The following is a 21,220-nucleotide window of genomic DNA, read 5'->3' as shown; positions in this document are numbered from 1 at the left end:
AATTTTGAATGGAAAAAGAAAGAAAAAACAGTACAGCCCCTTTCCTATTTTTCCTTTGTTACTCGTTCTCGGAGACAGCATAAAGAAAAGAGAAAAGAAAACGAAAATAATATGAAAAAGACGTAGAAAGGAAAACGGAATAACATTAAATGGTAAAAGGAAAACAGTACAGCCCATTTTTCTATTTTTCCTTTGTTACTTTCTCTCGGGGACAACAAAACAATAAGTGAAAAGAAAAAGAAAATAATATGAAAATGAATAATATCAGATGGAAAAAAGAAATCAGTGCAGCCCTTTTGAATTTTTCCTTTGTTACTCTTTCTCGGGGGCAGCAAAAAGAAATAAAAGAAAACGAAAATATGAAAAAAAAGATGTAGAAAGGAAAACGAAATAATACCAAATGGAAAAAAGGAAAACAGTACAGCCCCTTTTCCTATTTTTCCTTTGCTACTCTTTTTCGAGGACAGCAAAAAGAGATAAGAGAAAAGAAAGCGAAAATAATATGAAAAAGACGTAGAAAGGAAAACGAAATAATATCAAATGGAAAAAAGGAAAACAGTACAGCCCCCTTTTTTATTTTCATTTTTATATAATTTTTCGGGTACCAAAAAAAAGTAAACAAGAGAAAAGAAGACGAGAATAATATGAAAAGCGTAATAAAACGGAATAATATTAAAATACAAAAGGAAAACATTCGCCTCACTTTTTCCTTTTTTATTTTTTAAATTTTTTGGGGACCGTTAAAATAAATATGAGGAAAGAAACGAGAATAACATGAAAACGTAATAAGAAAAACAACAACAACTGAATAACGTTGAATTACAGAGAGAGAGAGAGAGAGAGAGAGAGAGAGAGAGAGAGAGAGAGAGAGAGAGAGAGAGAGAGAGAGAGAATCAAACACTGCCATTTTTTCTATATCTCTCTATTTTTTACTATTTTTTCGTGAACAATAAAAGTTAATAAAAGAAAAAAAAGCGGAAATAATAATATGAAAAAGTAATGACATCGAATACACTTAAAACACACACACAAAAAAAAACAGTACCGCCACTTTTTAATGATTTCTCGCGGTCAGTATAAGTAAAGAAAAGAAAACGGGAATGATCATATGAAAAACGAAACATAACAAAATACTATGAAAACAAAAATGAAAACTGTAGGTCCACTTTTTTTTTCCTTTTTTCCTTCGGGCCGTGGCAGAAGCGAGGCACTTCCGAGCGGCTTTGGTGCTGCACTAATTGCCTACCCCACAGGTGATTCCAGCTGTGCCGTTTTTCACTCACCTGTGTTTTCCTGTCTCTCTCTTCCTGCCTGTCCATTTATCTTTATCTCTATCTCTTAATCTGTCTATCTGTCTGTTAGTCTATCAGTTTTTCCAGGTGCCGTTTTTAGCTTACCTGTATCACCTGTCTGTCTATCTGTCTCTGTTTATCTCTTTATCTCTTTATCTTACTATCTATTTGTTTACTAGTCTGTTTTTTTTATTTCATTCTTCTCTTTTTTTGTGTGTTAGCTAAATCCATCTGTCTCTGTTTGCCTGTTTGTCTCTGTTTATTTTTCTATTTTTGTTTTTCTTTCTGTCTATTTATCTGCCTATCAATTTACCTATATACTTAATTTGCCATTATTATATATTTTCCTTTTTTTTGTACTATTATCTATATTTTTCTATCCATCCACCTCTGTCTACCTCAAGTTATCTGTCTATCTTCCTATTTCTGTTTATCGTTTTTTTTATTTATGTATTTGTTTTAGCTTTTCATCTGTTTGACTAACCATTTTCGTGTCTTCTTTATTTCTTTTATATATATTTTTTAAATTTTTCTCTGTTTTTCTTTTAATCTGATTTTCTTTTTCTTTCTCATCTTTCTTTTCCTATCTCTCCGTCCTCCTATCCTTTTTTTTTCTTTTATTCTGCTTTTCTTATTCTTTCTCAACTCGCTTTTCCTATCTCTCCGTCCTTCTTTCCTTTTATTTCTTTTACTCTGCTTTTCTTATTCTTTCTCAACTCGCTTTTCCTATCTCTCCGTCCTTCTTTCCTTTTATTTCTTTTATTCTGCTTTTCTTATTCTTTCTCAACTCGCTTTTCCTCTCTCCGTCCTATCCTTTTTCTTCTCGAGCTATATCCATCTATCCCTTTATCTATCTATCTATCAACATATCTATCAATCTACATTACCCATCTATCTATTTATATATTATGTTGGTCTATGTGCCTATCAACCCATCAATCAGCCACTAATTAATTAATCCATCCACTCCCTTACTGATCCGTCCACCTACACGCCCATCAATTCCTCCATCCATCATTCAATTGCACGCTGTCACTTTTAATGAAAAAAGGCAACACGGACAATTATTAATAATGTTTTTTATTTCCCATGAATCTCTCGCCCCGCGCTGCCGTCACGCCCCCCGTATCACGCTGGCTGACACAGAGGAAAAAAAAATATAGAGAGCGCGAGAGCCGATCCATCTCTTTCATATGCGTCGTTGATGGTGGAAAAATAAATAGTCGTGAAGAGTAAATAGATACGTGGAAAAGAAATAGGAGTACAATGAATGAATGAGTGAATGTTTTAGTATTGTAGCTTAGTATTGCAATATGAGTGAGGGTGTGTGTAGCATTGTTGTCTGTAGTAATGCGTGTTTTGCTACTGTTGCTGAGGCTTATAAATACACACACACACACACACACACACACACACACACACACGTAAAAAACCCTCTTCTGCTTCCCCTTCTTCCTTTTTTTTTTTTTTTCCATTATTCCCTTCACACACACACACACACACACACACACACACACACACACACACACACACACACACACACACACACACCAGCAATCCTGTTCCTTTCATTCTGCTTTCCTTTCTTCTTTTCCTCCTTTCCAATCGTGTTTTTTTCGATTATTCCCTCCGTAACACACACACACACACACACACACACACACACACACACACACACACACACACACACACACACACACACACTCGACATTTTTTAGCTTCTCTTTCTCCATCACCTAATTTTTTTTTCACCACCTCCACATTAGTTTTTAGTTTATGGCTCAAAAATGGACGCAGCAACCAACAATTTCGCGTGACAAATCATATCAAGGTTTTTATTCATGCAGGACATTCATTATTGGCTTGGAAATTGCTATATTGGAACGGCAAAAAGTACACCTAACCTAATGTAACTTAACCGGCACTTTCGTCCGGCAATTCATATCGAGTTTTATGTTTGTGCAGAACTTACCCGTGTGTTTTGAAATTGAGTTTTATTGGAGCAACAAAAACTAAGTATAACCTAATCTAACCTAACCAGGAATTTCGACTGTCAATTAATAACAAGTTTTATTATATTCGTACAAGGAAATTGTGTATTGGAACGGCAAAATGTAAACTTATCCTTTTGTAACGTAACTAGTATTTTCGCCCGACAGTTCATATCGTTATTTTCTTTTTATATGTTCAAAGTATGTGTTAGTGGTTTGAAACATGGTAGATAAATAAAACTACATTAAGTAAAGCAAACCAAACCTTCCTTAGCCTAACATAACCCATTGTAATCGAACCAGTAATACAGTTTGAGAATTCGGATTGACTTCTTTATTCGTAGAGCATAAAATAGTGACTTCAAAGTTTGTTTAAAAGTAGAACCGCAACAAAAAAAAGTAGTAATATAATATAATGTCGGGAAACTTTCTTCGTAGTATGATTCGAGGGATTTCTTAAAGGACTCAAAATTGAAGAAAAAATGAAACGTAAGGAAGAATAAACAAACAAAAGACAGAGGAATGAGAAAGAGAAGAAAAACGAAAACGTTGACCAGAATGAAAAATAAAGAGAAAATAAAGAAATAATAAAAAGAATAAAAAGAAAAACAACAACGTAAAGAAGAATATGAAAAAAATATCAGTTACGGAAGAATTAAATTATATAGCAAACGTAGAGAAAAATGAAAGCAATGCGCAAAAAAAATCTGAAAAATATGGTAAAATTCAGCAAGTGAAAATTAACTTGTACTTTAAATATCTGTAAGTGAAATTGAACCGTTATACCTTAATTAAATAGTAAACAAAATTAAAAAAAATCGCAGCAACGTAAGTAATTGAAGCGTAGAAAAACACAAATGAAACGCAGTACCTGGTGTTATGTAGTGAGCGAAATGAAACTACTATGCTCAAATTATCAATAAATTAGATATAACTGCATTGACAACATTTTGGGGAGGCGTTGGCTGAGTGGTCCGAGTGCGGGCGCCGCGTTCTGAAGGACCCGCGTCGAGTCCCGCCCGCCGCTACAAGCCGACACTGTTCAGTCGTCGCCGCGGCGCCATATCGTCACCCTCATAAAATAATCGCCTAAGTCATTTTTCAGCGATTTCCAGGTTTCTGTCTACATCGTTTTTTCAACATGTGACGCTCATTTTTGTACAGTTGCCTTCATTATTCAGGGTTTGAGTGTTCTAGAATTGGCCTTTTCATTTCTTTTTTTTTACAACAAAGGAGACAGCTCAAGGGCACAAAAAAGTAAACAATAATAAAAAAAAGCCCGCTACTCGCTGCTCACAAAAAGAATCCAAAGAGGTGGCCGAAAGACAGGTCAATTTCGGGAGGAGAGGTTCTGCCTAAATCTTAAGCCAAATGAGAAAATGACAGTTCTTTTCTGATTTCCTGTCAAGTAGAAAATAATGACTTAGGCGGTTTGTTTACCAAGGTGACGACATGACCCTGCAGCTGCGGCGCCAAGACCAAACGCCCCAATAATCATCATCATCATCAGTCGTCGCCGAGTGGCCTAAGACTACCCACACGATGCCCCGAAGACCACCTGTCAACCCGAAGTCTAGATTCTCTCTAAAGAGGATAAAAATGAGATCCAGGGGACAGTATGAGCCAAGCAAGATGGCGCCACTATGAAACACTTGCCACTAAGAAGACCTGCCGTCGCCATAGGGGGGCCGTAACAAAAATGCAGCAATATAATTAACTAACGTCAAGATCAATATGCTGTGATCTGGCGAGAATCAAGTTTAACATCGGTGTCTAGACTAATCTAAATGCAGGGTTCAGATCTCTCTCAGTGGGATCCAGTTTCATTTCCAGCATTACCCTCACGAGTCACATGAAGGTCCCTGGTTGTACTTGGATCTATGCGCCTCCTGTTCATTCGCTATTCCCTTCTCTATACTTGTGAGGAGAAATGGAACGAACAGTGGTAGGAGGTAGGGAAGGAAGGGAGAGGAGAGGAGACTAAGATCTATGTGCCTTCCCGTCATTTTCTATTCCCTTCTCTATACTTGTGAGGAGAAATGGAACGAACAGTGGTAGATAGGGAAGGAAAGGAAGGGAGGAGAGCAGACTAAGAGCTGTGTGTCTTCCGGTAGAAAAGGGAAGAGAAGGACAGTTTGGTGCAGGGAGAGAAAGGGAATGAAAGAGTAGTTACCAGAAGGGAAGAGAAGGGAAGGGCAGCTTGGTTCAGGGAGTAGAGGAGAAGAAGGGAAAGGAAGGGGTAGTTCGGTGCAGGGAAGCGAATGGAATGAAAAAGGAAGTCTTGATGAGGGAAAGAAATGGAAGGGGATGAACGCGTTGTCGCCAGAAGGAAAGGGAAGGGAAGGGAAGAGCAAGGAAAAAGGGTAGGATCAGGGGTGGCAGGCAGTGACAGGGTTTGGCAAGGAGGGAAGAAAGGAAGGTAGTGGTTGGGGTAGGTAAGAGAGTAAGGGAGGAGAGGGGAAGAGAAGAAGGAGGAATGAAGGGAAAGAGAAAGAGAAGGAAGGGAGGAGAGGGGAAGAGAAGAAGGAGGAATGAAGGGAAAGAGAAAGAGAAGGAAGGAAGGAGAGGGGAAGAGAAGAAGGAGGAATGAAGGGAAAGAGAAAGAGAAGGAAGGGAGGGGAAGAGAAGAAGGAGGAATGAAGGGAAAGAGAAGGAAGGAGGAGAGGGAAGAAGAAGGATGAATGAAGGGAAAGAGAAAGAGAAGGAAGGGAGGAGAGGGGAAGAGAAGGAGGAGGAATGAAGGGAAAGAGAAAGAGAAGGAAGGGAGGAGAGGGGAAGAGAAGGAGGAGGAATGAAGGGAAAGAGAAAGAGAAGGAAGGGAGGAGAGGGGAAGAGAAGAAGGAGGAATGAAGGGAAAGAGAAAGAGAAGGAAGGGAGGAGGAAGAAGAAGGAGGAATGAAGGAAAGAGAAAGAAGAAGGAAGGGAGGAGGAAGAAGAAGGAAGAATGAAGGAAGAGAGAAAGAAGGAAGGGAGGAGAGGGGAAGAGAAGGAGGAATGAAGGAAAGAGAAGAAAGAGAAGGAAGGGAGGAGAGGGGAAGAGAAGAAGGAGGAATGAAGGGAAAGAGAAAGAGAAGGAAGGGAGGAGAGGGGAAGAGAAGAAGGAGGAATGAAGGGAAAGAGAAAGAGAAGGAAGGGAGGAGAGGGGAAGAGAAGAAGGAGGAATGAAGGGAAAGAGAAAGAGAAGGAAGGGAGGAGAGGGGAAGAGAAGAAGGAGGAATGAAGGGAAAGAGAAAGAGAAGGAAGGGAGGAGGGGGGAAGAGAAAAAGGAGGAATGAATGGAAAGAGAAAGAGAAGGAAGGGAAGTAATTACTCTTCTATTTGGTATTTCCTTTTCCCTTTCTTTTTACAGCTAAAGAAACAGCTCAAGGGCAACAAAAAAGATGTACAAAAAAAAAGAGCCCGCTAATCGCTGTTCCCACAAAGACAAAAGTAATGAGCGGGCAAAAGAGAGGTCAATTTCTGGAGGAGAGGTGTCTTGATGTATTAAAAGTGATGATGAAATAGTATTAGTGAAGTTAGGAGAAGAGAGGAAGGAAGGAAGGAAGGAAGGAGAGGAGGCTAAGAGGGGTTTTGTCAGACGCAACCATTTCTGAAGGCCGAAAAGATCACTGGTTCTAATAAGTGCTTTTTTCAGGTTCATGGTACAGGCGAATTACAGTTTTGGGAAGAGAAGAAGGAGGAATGAAGGGAAAGAGAAAGAGAAAGAAGGGAAGCAATTACTCTCCTATTTGGTGTTTACTTATTTTCCTGTATTAAAAGTTATGATGAAATAGTATTAGTAAGGTTAGGAGAAGAGAGGAAGGAAGGAAGGAAGGAAGGAAGGAAGGAGAGGAGGCTAAGGTTGGTTTTGTCAGACGCATCCACCCATCACATCAACCGTTTCTGAAGGCCGAAAATATCACTGGTTCTAATAAGTGCTTTTTTTAGGTTCATGGTACAGAAGAATTACAGTTTTGGGACGGAGGTACTTAGAAGTGTTGGATTGGCTCTGTTCTTTCCGTTCATTTGCTATCTCGTTTTTTTTTATATTAATGAGGAAAGAGAAACATTAAACAATAGTAACAGGTAAGGAAGAAAGGAAGACAGGAAAGTTACGAGCTGTGTGCCTTGTGTTCATATGCTCTTCCGTCATTTATACATTTTTCATGGCATAAGAAACAGCTCAAAGGCTATAGGGGAAAGACCACGAACAATGATAGCAGATATATTGTGGTGTAGTTTTAGAAATATTTGAATGGTGTTGTGAGGAAGGTAATATTTCAAGAAACTTTACGGTAATGGTCCGTGTCACAAAGGCTGGCGTGGACAATCCTTCAAGCAGGGACTCGCGGACTTGGCATCATTGCTTGGGTGACGATCTCTGCGCCGCTCATTGGCCTGTTGTCTACTAGATCTAACCTGCAGCCAATGAGCACGCAGTATCGTCACCCAAGCACTGATACCAAGTCCGCGAGTCCCTCCCTGAAGGATCATCCCCGCCAGCATAGAGTGACATCGGCTCATAGTAAAAAGGTTAGGCAAGGGAAGGAGGGTGGAGAGGGGAGACTTAAGAGCTTTGTGCATCCCTTTCCTTTGCTATCTTTTTATCAACACCAAACGTTATCTATACCCAATCAGTGCGGGAGAGGGGAAGAGGAAGGGGAAGAAGGAAGGGAGATATATATAGAAGGAGGTGAAATCAATAGTCTCGTCATTTGGTTTGGTGAAAGGAAGGAAGGAGAGGGGGAGAGAAGAAGGATGAATGAAAGGAAAGAGAAACAGAAGGAAGGGAAAATCGTACTCTGTCATTATTTTCTTACGACAAAGGAGACGGCTCAAGGGCAACCAAAAGGAGTGTAGAAAATGAAGGAGAGGGAAAGAGAACATGGATGAAAGAAACGAAAGAGAAACAGAAGGAAGGGAAAACCATATTCGTTATTTTATTTTTTTACAACAAAGGAGACGGCTCAAGGGCAACCAAGAGGAGTGTAGAAAATGAAGGAGAGGGAAAGAGAACAGGGATAAAAGAAACGAAAGAGAAACAGAAGGAAGGGAAAACCATATTCGTTATTTTATTTTTTTACAACAAAGGAGACGGCTCAAGGGCAACAAAAAAGAGTGTAGACAGAGAGTGTAGACAAAAAAGCCCGCTACTCACCGCTCCTACAACAGACAAAAGTAAAGAGCTATTTATTTATCAACTAGTAATAGCAATGACGAACAAATAGCAGTAGTAGGTTTAAGTAAGAAAAGCAAAGGAGGAAAGGAGAAGAGAAGGTTGATGAATGAAGGGAAAGATACATAAAAGGAAAGGAAATCATTACTCTCCCTGATTTCGTATTTATTTCTCTTCTTGTAATAAAAAGAAAGAAGGAGAGGGAAAGAAAATAATGGAGGAATGAAGGGAGAGAGGGAAACATAGGGAACGGAAAACAATACTAAAAGAAGAGAAGAGAGAAGGATAGTGAGAAAAGGAGAGGGGAGGAGACAGTGGAGGAAAATGAAAGGAGAAAAAGGGAAGAGAACCCGTACTAAAATCTGTTTCCGTTAGAGGTAAAGAGAAAAGAAAGGAGGGAAGGAAGAGAAAGAGAGAAGGATAAAGAGGAGGAAAGGGTAACAGAAAACGGAGGAATGAAGAGGGACAAAGAGAGGGAAGAGAAAACAGTATTAAAAGCTGTGAGCAGAAAAAAAGGTAAAGAGGAAATACATGACTGAAGGAAAGAGGAAGGGAAAAAGACGGAGAGAAAGATAGGGGAAGAGAAAAGGGAGGAATGAAGAGAGACGAAGCATGGGAAGGGAAAACTGTACTGAAGGCTGTGTGAAGGAAAGGTACGGAGGAAAGGAAGAACTGAAGAAAGAGAGAAGGATAGAAAGAGAAATAGAGAGGAAAAGAAAGGAATAAAGAGATAGAGCACGAGGCAAGGGAAAACTGTGCCTAGAGTTGTGTGAAGGAAAGGTATGGAGGAAAGGAAGGACTGAAGGAAGAGAATGAGAGAGAGAGAGAGAGAGAGAGAGAGAGAGAGAGAGAGAGAGAGAGAGAGAGAGAGAGAGAGAGAGAGAGAGAGAGAGAGAGAGAGAGAGAGAGAGAGAGAGAGAGAGAGAGAGAGAGAGAGAGTGGAGAGGAAAACAAAAGGTACTTGAGATGGAGGAGGAGACGAAGAAATATAGAAAGATAAAGGGAGAGAAAGAGAGAGGAAGAGAAAAATCAATAAGGAGGAAAGGAAGGACTGAAGGAGGAGAATGAGAAGAGAGAGAGAGAGAGAGAGAGAGAGAGAGAGAGAGAGAGAGAGAGAGAGAGAGAGAGAGAGAGAGAGAGAGAGAGAGAGAGAGAGAGAGAGAGAGAGAGAGAGAGAGAGAGAGAGAGAGGAAAACAAAACTGATGGAAAAGAAGGAGACGAGGAAATAAAGAAAGAGAAAGAAAAAAAGAAGGAAGAGAAAAAACAACAACAACACTAAAACCTATGAGCAACAATAAAGGAAAGATTAAAGGAGGGGATAAAGAAAGAGAACAGGAGATAAGGAGATAGCGACTGAAGGAAAGGGAAAACTGATAAAAAACAAGAATAGAGAAAAAGAGAATAAACAGGGAAACAATACTAAAACAAATATACAAAAAAATAAAGTAAAGAAGCAAGAAACTGAGGCGTGGAGAGACAGAAAAAGAGAGAGAGAAAGAAGTCAGAAAAAGTAATACTCAAAGAACTTCAACCATTTCACCGATCGCTAAAAAGTTCTTAACGCGTGATGAAAGAGGCGACCCCATCCTCCCCTATCCCCAACCTCTCAGCCCCCCAAAACCCCAGCCCCAAGAGACCCAACACCCCCCCGGCCTCACCTCCCCCCTTTGCCCCCTCTCCAGTAGCTCTTTTTCGGGAACATTTGATCACCACCTTGCCTTGATTGATGAGTACCCGGGTGTAATTATGTATACCTTCACGACGAGGAGAAGGAGGAGGAGGAGCCAGGCACGCGTCCCTCTGTTCTTTTGTTTAGCTGAGATTTGAAAAGCCGCTTGGACACAATGGTTCCTCACGTTCTGTTTTCCGCCTTCTTCCTCGTCTTCGTCTTCGTCTTCTCCGCCTTTACAACTCAAGCCAGGCAGAGGAGGAGGAGGAGGAGGAGGAGGAGAAATGAGACAGAGAAGAATGAAATGGCGTGTTGAAAGCGAGTTAATGAAGAAGTTTTATATGAAGGAGTAAAATTAATGATGAAAAAAATGGAAAAAAAAAGATGGATATAGAGTGATGTTGAAAGCGTCTGAGAGTTACATGAATTAGTTAATGAAGAGCTTTTATTATGAAGGAGTAAATGTGAATGGAAATACCACAACATATGACAAAAAAAAAAGAAAGAAAACAAAGAAACTGATAGAATATGGATGAAGAGTAATGTTGAAAGCGTGTGAAACTTACTTAGATTAATTAACGAAGAAGACGTATAAGATGGAGTAGAAATAAAGGGCATTGAAAATATAAGGCATTGAAAATATAAGCCATGGAAAAAAGGTGAATAAAAAGAATGACATATTGAAAGGGTCTGAAAGTTACATAGATTGGTTAACGAAGAAGTAAAAACAGAAGCAGAAATAAACGGAGACATCACGTTCCTATGCTATTAAAGATATATAAAGGGGATAAAAAGGTGAATGAGAAATTACATATTGAAAGCGTGTGAAAGTTTATAGCTTGGTTAACGAAGAAGTAAAAACAGAAGCAGAAATAAACGGAGACATCACGTTCCTATGCTATTAAAGATATATAAAGGGGATAAAAAGGTGAATGAGAAATGACATATTGAAAGGGTCTGAAAGTTACATAGATTGGTTAACGAAGAAGTAAAAACAGAAGCAGAAATAAACGGAGACAGCACGTTCCTATGGCATTAAAAATATAAAAAGCGGATAAAAAGGTGATTAAAATATGACATGTATAAAGCGTGTGAAAGTTTATAGATTGGTTAACGAAGAAGTAAAAACAAGCAGAAATAAACGGAGACAGCACGTTCCTATGGCATTAAAAATATAAAAAGCGGATAAAAAGGTGATTAAAATATGACATGTTTAAAGCGAGTGAAAGTTTATAGATTGGTTAACGAAGAAGTAAAAACAGAAGCAGAAATAAACGGAGAGAGCGCGTTCCTATGCTATTAAAGATATAAAAAGCAGATAAAAAGGTGATTAAAATATGACATGTTTAAAGCGAGTGAAAGTTACATAGATTGATTAACGGAGAAGTCGTATAAAAGGAGGTGAAATAAATGGAGACAGCAGATTCCTATGACAAAATAATATGACGTGTAAAAAATAGGTGAACAAAAAAATGACAAGTTGAAAGCGTGTGAAAGTTACATAGATTAATTAACTAAGAAAGACGTGTTAAAAGAAGTTGAAATAAATGGAGACAGCAGATTCTTATGACCAAAATAATATAAGACGTGTAAAAAAAAGGTAAATAAAAAAATGACATGTTGAAAGCGTGTGAGAGTTACATAGATTAATTAACGAAGAATACGTAGAAAAGAAGTTGAAATAAATGGAGACAGCAGATTCCTATGACAAAATAATATAAAACGTGGATAAAAAGGTGAACAAAAAAATGACAAGTTGAAAGCGTGTGAAAGTTACATAGATTAATTAACGAAGAATACGGATAAAAAGGAGGTGAAATAAATGGAGACAGCAGATTCTTATGACCAAAATAATATAAGGCGTGGAAAATAAAGGTAAATAAAAAAATGACAAGTTGAAAGCGTGTGAAAGTTACATAGATTAATTAACGAAGAATACGTATAAAAGGAGTTGAAATAAATGGAGACAGCAGATTCCTATGACAAAATTATATAAGGCGTGGAAAATAAAGGTAAATAAAAAAATGACATGTTGAAAGCGTGTGAGAGTTACATAGATTAATTAACTAAGAATATGTGTTAAAAGGAGATGAAATAAATGGAGACAGCAGATTCTTATGACAAAATTAATATATGACGTGTAAAAATAAAAGATGAGTAAAAAATGACATGATGAAAGCGTGTGAAAGTTACATAGATTAATTAATGTAGGAGTTTTATACAGAGGAGCAAAGGTAAATGTGAAAGCCACACATGACAAAAAAAAATATAGAAAAACAAGTAAGAAATGGTGGATGATATTATATAAGTTGAAAGCGTGTGTGAAAGCTCCGTAGATTAAATAATGATGAAGTAAGGTAGTTAAGGAAAATCACTTGTATATAAATGCAAACAACAACAACAACAACAACAACCAAAAAAGATCAGGAATACTTAAAAATGCACGCCAGTCTCTCTAAAAAAACAAAACAAATAAGATGAAAAGTAGAAGAACGTGTTGAATGCGGTTAGGAAGTCGGCAGAAAAATAAAGAAAAAGAAATGAAAAAAAAAACAATGGATAAAGAGATACCATGTTGAAAGCGTGAAAGTGTGTGTGATGATTATTTTGTTGTTACTGATGGAGTCTTGTTAAATGGCATAAGAACCTCCTCCTCCTCCTCCTCCTCCTCCTCCTTCTTCATGGTTCTTTTATCCTCGTTCTTGTTCTTCTTTTAGTTTTCTTTCTCCTTCTTCTCCTTCCCATGAACACACGAATACTTCATCTCTCTTTTTCCTCCTCCAAAAAATATGTAAATGAAAATAATACTAAACTCTAGACAAAAATAAACGAGATGAGAAAGGAAAAGCATAACGTTCAAAGGTGGATAAAAACGCTCTCAGGACAAAAATAGACTAAATGTGATACGAAAGCGGGGAAAGAAATAACGTTGAAAAATGACAAAAATTCGTACGAGAGAAAAGAAAAACGATATAGGGGATCGCCATCGCATGACAAAAATATAAAAAGAAAAATAAATGGAAAAATAAACGTGATAAAGAGATATGTTGAGAGCGTCTGAAAGTAAAGTAGCAAAATTAATGAAGAAGTTTGAAAAAAGGGATAAAAAGTACATGAAAACGCCAGAATCTAATGATAAAAAAAGAAATATAAGAAACGGAATAAAAAGATGAAATAGATATGTAGAAAAAGCGAGCGAAAGGTACATGAATAATACACAAATGAAGAAGTCTGATATAAATGAATGAAAATAAATGAGATAGCTACAAATGACAATAAGAAGAGATGAATAGATAGCAATGTTGAAAAATAAAGAAAAACAATCAAATAAAAAGAAAATAAGAGACGAGAAAGGGAAATTATAACGCTGGAAAAAATAAATAAAACACTCGCAACGAAAAGAAAGATCTACACATTGACATCCCTTGACTGCGGACTTCCTACACGAAGACATCACCGAGCTACAGGAATGGAACAAAAAGTGGCTGCAACAATTCAACGAAGAAAAATGTAAAGTCATGCACCTAGGGAGGGGATATCCAGCACACCAGTACCACATGGGAAACACTCCACTATCCACCACAGAGGCAGAGAATGACCTGGGAGTATTATGTTACCCGGCTACCAGTGAAGGCCAAACCCATGAAAATCGCAACGGAGTGGTTAAAGAAGAGCTTATAATATAAAGGAGAGTAAAGATGAATAGGATCACCACACTCCACCTATTGACAAAAATAACACAAAACGGAAACAGTGAATAAATAGACGACATGTTGAAAGCGTCTGAAAGCTGAATAGTTAAAGAAAATATAACCTTCTATGAAAAATGGATAAATAAAGGAGAAAAAAGATGAATAGGAACACCACACTCCACCTACTGACAAAAATAACACAAAACGGAAACAGTGAATAAATGTATGGCATGTTGAAAGCGTCTGAAAGCTGAATAGTTAATGAAAATAAAACGTTGTATGAAAAATGGATAAAAAAAAACTCCCAAACGTTGCAGACGAAAAGAAACAAAACATGATACGATATAGGAAAAAAATACACGTGTTAGAAAATGGAAAAAAAAATATACAAATGAAAATATTGAACTCTTGACAAAAATAAAAGAAAAGAGATGAGAAAGGAAAAGCATAATGTCGAAAAGTGAATAAACACGGTCCGGACAAAATTAGAATATATATATGGTAGGAAAGGGGGGAAAGAAATAACGTTGAAAATAATAATAAAAAACGTGTGGGGGAAAACATAAACAAAACAAAATAAAAAATACAATAAAAAAGCAACAGACACAGAAACCCCAAAGGAAAAAAAAAAAAAATAAACTTGTTGAAAAATGAAAACGAAAACTCACATGAAAATAAAACCACGAAAAAAAACCGAAAAAAAAATACAATACAAAAAAAAGCAACAGACATCAGAAACGCCAAAGGAAAAAAAATAAAAAAATAAACTTGTTGAAAAATGAAAACGAAAACTCATATGAAAATAAAACCACGAAAAAAACCCGAAAAAAAATACAATACAAAAAAAAAGCAACAGACATCAGAAACGTCAAAGGAAAAAAAAATAAACTTGTTGAAAAATGAAAACGAAAACTCATATGAAAATAAAACCACGAAAAAAAACGAAACAAAAAAAAAAATACAATACAAAAAAAGCAACAGACATCAGAAACGCCAAAGAAGAAGAAGAAAAAAACTTGTTGAAAAATGAAAACGAAAACTCTCATTAAAAAATCCCACGAAAAAAAAAAAGCAATAAAAAAACAACGAGAGAATACAAGAGACGCTACTAAGGAAAATAAAATAGCTTGTTGAAAAATATAAAAAATCCTCGTATGAAAAAAACAACAAATAGAAAAATACTTAAAAATAGCAATACCCCAAAAAACAACAACAAAACATAAGAAGCGCAAAGAAAAATAATATAAAAAAAACTTGCTGAAAAATGAAAAAAGAAAACATCCTCGTATGTAAAAAAGAAAACAAACAAACAAATTGAAAATACTTAAAAAATAGCAATACCCTAAAAACAACAACAAAACATAAGAAGCGCAAAGAAAAAAACAACAACTTGCCGAGAAAAAAAATCATCCTCGTATGAAAACAAAATATATAAAAAACAAAATAAACATCAATACAAAAAAAAAGAAGAAAAAAACAAAACAAAAGATAAGACACCAGAAAAAAAATAATAAAAAAAATAACTTGCTGAAAGCGTGCCTGAAAGTTAAATAGCTTATGTAAACTTAGATTGGAGACGAGGCAGCTTCGAGGCACAATGCTCAGTGTTCTCTTTCGCCGCCTCGTCCTCCTCCTCCTCTCGCTTTGACAACGGGAACCAGACGGGCGGAGGCGGCGGGGAAGGAAAGGAGAGGAGGAGGCGAAAAAGTGTATTAGAATAACGTGTTGAAAGAGCCTGAAGTTGGAAGAAGAGTTTTTAAGTCTTATGTAATGAAAGGAAAACAAGAATGAAGTTTGTGAAGAAGAGAAGAAAAAATGACCGAATTCTTAAATAAATAAAAAAACAGACAGAAATAATTAAAAGATAAAATAAAGTGAAATAATGGAAGGGAAGGGAAAGGAAGACAAGGGAAGAAATGGGAGGTGAAAGATATGCCTTAAGTCCCCCACAAAAAAAGAGGAGGAACAATATATCGAAATGACGTGAAAAAGAAAGAAGAATGAAGTTTATGAAAGAGTTAATGAAAGCTTTTTATGTGATGGCAAATATATACAAGAAAAATATGACCTAACTCTTAATCCCCCCAAAAAGAGGAGGAAGAATATATCGAAATGACGTGATACAGAAAGAAGAATGAAGTTTATGAAAGAGTTAATGAAAGCCTCTCATGTAATGGCAAATATATACAAGAAAAAATATATATAACTGTTACTTATGGCCCCCCCAAAAAAGAGGACGAAGAATATATCGAAATAACGTGAAAAAGAAAGAAGAATGAAGTTTGTGAAGAAGAGTTAATGAAAGCCTCTTATGTAATGGCAAATATATACAAGAAAAAATGACCTAACTGTTACTTACGGCCCCCCCAAAAAAGAGGACAAAGAATATATCAAAATAACGTGAAAGCCTTGAAAGCATTTTGGATGTTGAGTTAGTGAAAATCGCCTCTTATATAAATGCAAAAAAACAAAACAGCAACAACAACAACAACAACAACAACAACAAAACAGGAATGATAAAAATATGCACGCCAAGCTCTAAAGAAGAAAAAAAGAAATGAGACGAGAAATGAAATATCGTGTTGAATGCGTTTTGGAAGTTGACGAGTTGAGAAAACCTCTTGTGCAATGGCGGATAAGGGAAAGAAAAATATACGGTGTTCTTTCTTTCCTCCTCTCGCTTTTGCAACTGAACTGACGGAGGCGGGGAAGGAGAAGCGACGAAAAAAGTATGTCATAATAACGTTTTGAAAGCGCGTGAAATATGAAATTCTCGTATGTTTTGACAAATAAATGCAAGACCTCGCCCCCTCCCCCCCACCAAACTCTTAACCTCTTGACTGTGGCTGCTGGAAAATAAAAAAAGAAAACACTCAGAACGAAAGGATCTACATATTGACACCCGTTGACTGTGGATTTCCTATAAGAAGACATCACCAAGCTACAGGAATGGAGCGTAGAGTGGCTGCTACAATTCAATGAAGAAAAATTTAAAGTCATGCACCTTGGGAGGGGATATCCAGCACACCAATACCACATGGGAAACACTTCACTATCCACCACGGAGGCAGAGAAAGACCTGGGACTGTATGTTACCAGGCTACCAGTGAAGGGATATCCAGCACACCAGTACCACATGGGAAACACTCCACTATCCACCACAGAGGCAGAGAAAGACCTGGGACTGTATGTTACCAGGCTACCAGTGAAGGGATATCCAGCACACCAATACCACATAGGAAACACTTCACTATCCACCACGGAGGCAGATAAAGACCTGGGACTATATGTTACCAGGCTACCAGTGAAGGGATATCCAGCACACCAATACCACATGGGAAACACTCCACTATCCACCACAGAGGCAGAGAAAGACCTGGGACTGTATGTTACCAGACTACCAGTGAAGGGATATCCAGCACACCAATACCACATGGGAAACACTTCACTGTCCACCACGGAGGCAGAGAAAGACCTGGGGCTATATGTTACCAGACTACCAGTGAAGGGATATCCAGCACACCAATTCCACATGGGAAACACTTCACTATCCACCACGGAGGCAGATAAAGACCTGGGACTATATGTAACCAGGCTACCACTGAGGCCAAATCCCTGACAATCACAGCAGACGGGTTAATTTAGGGAAAAAGGGAAACGAAAAATGTATGGAAGTAACGTGTTGGAGGTTGAAGCGTTTGTGAAAATCGCTTCTATAAATGAAAAAAAAAAAGAAAAATGCACACCAAACTAAGAAAAAAGAATAATAATGAAATGAGACGCAAAGTAAAGTAACGTGTTGAGTGCCTTTGAAAATGTGAAAAGTTAATGAAAATATCTTACGTAATGGCAAGTAAATGCAAGAAAAAACATCGAGCTTATAAGACAATACAGTTAAAGGAGAAGAACAATATGATGTTTTATTTTTCCCTCCTTCGCTTTTATAACTGAAGTCAGACGGGCGGAGGCGAGGGAAGGAAAGAAAAGGAGGAGACGACAAAGTGTATCATAATAACGTGTTGAAAGTGTTTGAAATTATGAAGAAGAGCTAATGAAAATCTCGTCTATATATCAATGAAAAAAATAAACACCAGGCTCGTAGAAAAGTAAAGTGAGAAAAATATGCGTGTGAAAGTTGAAAAAAAGTTGAAGAAAGTTGAAGAAAAGTTAATGAGAGCCTCTTACATAAGTTAAACAAAAAGAAAAATAAATAAAAACACCAAGCGATGAAAAGTTAGCGTTAGTTAAAGTTGCTTATGCGATGAAAAAAAGTAGACATAAACCTCTTGAAAGAATAACGTGAGCGTAAAAATTCATGACTTTCTATTTTTGCCTCTTCTCGCTTTTACGTCTGAAGCCAGGCGGGCGGAGGCGGGAAGGAAAGGAGAGACGAAAAAGTGTCAGTATACACCTCTCCTCCCGAAACTGACCTATCTTTCGGCCACCTCTTTGGATTCTTTTTAGGAGCAGTGAGTAGCGGGCTTTTTTTTATTAATGTTTGCTTTTTGTGTGCCCTTGAACTGTCTCCTTTGCTGTAAAAAAAAAAAAAAAAAATAAGGTGTCGAAGGCGCTTGAAGTTAGCAGGAGTTAATGAAAATCGTTTGGATAATGGCGAACAAATACAAAAAACAACAGCAACAACAACAAAATCTTAGAAAGAAATGGAGATGAAAAACATATCGCAGCGTTTGGAAGCTTAAGAGTTAATGAAAATTGCGTATGTAATGAAAAAAAATACAAGAATGAAGAAAAAAAAAAAAGAAATGAGAGGAAAAAAAGTCATTCGAAAATTATGTTGATAAAAAAATTCAACGAAAAAAAAATAAAACCGCTACCGGTATTGTATAAATTATTAAGATACATATCAATAATAAATGCTCTTAAGATCATGAAAAGAGGGCAAAAGGTATATAATAACGTGTTGAAAGCGTGTGAAACCTGAAGAAAGCTGAAGAGTTAATGAGAGCCTCTTATGTAAGTTTAACAAGAAGAAAATAAATAAATAACACTAAGCTCTTAAAAAAGTAAAAGTGGATGAAAATGTGTAATGAAAGCGTGTTGAAAGCGTTTGAAGGTTGAATAATAAATGAAAGTCAATATATATATATACTAAAACCTACAAAAATATAAACCACAAAATAAACGACTGAAAAAAAATGGATAAACAAAATTGGGCAGACGAAAAGAGGAAATAATAATAAAAAAGTAATAAAAAAAACAAAATAAGGAGGAAAAGTTGGACGTGTCTGAAAGTTAAATAGTAGATGAAGAAAAAAAAAAAAAAAAGAATTCGTGAGATAAAAGGAAAAGAAAAAAAGAGTAATTAGAAGCGTACTGAATGGGACTGAAAGTTACACAGTTAATTAAAAAGTTTGTAATGTGAGATGAATAGAAGGAAAAAAAAAACGTTGAATGGAGAGTAAGTGACGAAAAAAAGATTAAATTATGTTGGGAGCGTCTGAGAATTAGAAAGTTAATAAAAAACTCCAAAAATCATAAACATTTTTTTTTAAAGTTCAAATTCTTCAGAAATATTGCAAAAGAAGAAAAAAGGACGAAAATGAGGTTAAAACATACTCTTGAGACACCCACATAAAATGAAATAAAATGTAAAGACAAAACGAATATTAAGAGTAAGGTGGAAACGTGGTATTATAAGATGAATATAATAATGGAAGAACGAAATGAGGTAAAAAAAAATGTTGCAGCGTTTAAAAGTTAGAAGATAGAAAAACTGCAAACTTATAATGGAATAAATATATTAAAAAACGGAAATATGTCTGAAATAATAATAAATGAAAATATGGAAGAACGAAAAAAGAGAAAAGACATGTTACAGCGTCTGAAAATTAAAAGATAGAAAAACTGCAAAATTATAATGGACTGAAAATTGGAAGATAGAAAAACTGCAAACTTATAATGGAGTAAATGAAAGAAAAAGCCGGGAAATAAGACTGAAATATATGATGAAAAAAAAGTGGAAGGACGAAATGAGGGAAAAAAATGTTGTAAACGTCTGAAAGTTTGAAGATAGAAAAACTGCAAACTCATAATGAAATAAATGTAAAAAAAAAAAAAGGTAAATAAGTCTGATATATAAGATGAATAAAAAATACGGTAAATAAGTCTGAAATAGATGAATGAAAAAGTGGAAGGACAAAATGAAGGAAAAAAATGTTGAATCCGTCTGAAAGTTAGAATATCAATAGAAAAACTGCAAACTCATGATGAAATAAATGTAAAAAAAAGACGGTAAATAGGTATGAAATTAAGATAGATAAAAAAAATGGGCGGACGAAAAGAGGAAAATAAATATTGCAGAGAGCAGAAATAAGAAATAATGGAAAGAATAGATTGGAAAGAGAGAAGGAAAGACTTGAAAGCATACAGATAAGTTGATCAAAATAAAGTTAGAAACCTGCAAATAAAAAAAAGGTAAAAAGTAAACATAAATAAGTGTGATTGATAAAATGAATAGAAAACAAAAGAATGGAAAATAAGTGACGAAAAAAAAAAAAAAAATTGGAACCGCCGAAAAGTAAGGAAATTAATACATGAAAATATGAAACACTAAACTACTTTGCATTTATAAGATGAAACAAACAAGCAGAAAATGAAGAAATTACGAAGAAAGAGAAGAGAAAGAATGAAAAAAAATAATGTTGCAAATGTTGAAAGAAAAAAAAATAGACTCATAAAAGAAATAAAATAAAGGAATTGGATAAGTCTGAAATTGAAAATGAGTAAAAAATGGAAGGACGAAAAAGAGGGAAAAAAAATGTTGAGATTCGTAAGGGAAAAGGAAAGGAAAAAAAGAATAATTAAAAGTGTACTGAATGCGTCTGAAAGTTACACAGGTAATTAAAAAGTTTGTAATATGAGATGAATAGAAGGGAAAAAAAAAATCAAATGGAGAGTAAGGGACGAAAAAGGATAAAAGTATGTTGTAAGCGTCTGAGAGTTAGAAAGTTAAGAAAAAAAACTTCAGACTCAGAAAAGAAATATAGAGCAAGTAAAAAATATCAAATTGAGAGTAAGTGGCGTACAAAATATCAAAATATGTTGGAAGCGTCTGAGAGTTTGAAAGTTAAAAGAAAAAAAAAAATCAGACTCAGAAAAGAAATAAATAGAAAGTAAAAAAAAAAATCAAATTGAGACTAAGTGGCGTACAAAATATCAAAATATGTTGGAAGCGTCTGAGAGTTTGAAAGTTAAAAGAAAAAAAACTTCACTCAGAAAAGAAATAAATAGAAAAAAAATCAAATTGAGAGTAAGTGACAAAAAAAAAAAAGATGAAAATATGTTGGAAGCGTCTGAGAGTTTGAAATTTAAAAGAAAAAAACTTCAGACTCAGAAAAGAAATAAATAGAAAGTAAAAAAAAATATCAAATTGAGACTAAGCGACATAAAAAAAAAGATG

At 36.0% G+C, this 21,220-nt stretch overlaps 1 protein-coding gene and 1 long non-coding RNA gene across 4 annotated transcripts in view; one reads left to right on the top strand and one right to left on the bottom strand.

Moving 5' to 3' along the window:
- Window positions 1-21,220, bottom strand: part of LOC127000575 (junctional adhesion molecule B-like) — a 238,005-nt gene that overhangs the window by 20,195 nt on the left and 196,590 nt on the right. The window lies entirely within an intron of this gene.
- LOC127000576 (uncharacterized) lies at window positions 10,986-11,496 on the top strand. The gene is made up of 2 exons (XR_007754270.1): window positions 10,986-11,170; window positions 11,435-11,496. It is a non-coding gene; the product is annotated as an uncharacterized LOC127000576 (long non-coding RNA).

This window comes from Eriocheir sinensis, chromosome 19, assembly GCF_024679095.1.
Source record: "Eriocheir sinensis breed Jianghai 21 chromosome 19, ASM2467909v1, whole genome shotgun sequence".
NCBI lineage: Eukaryota > Metazoa > Arthropoda > Malacostraca > Decapoda > Varunidae > Eriocheir > Eriocheir sinensis.
This window is presented reverse-complemented; position numbering and strand designations above follow the sequence as displayed.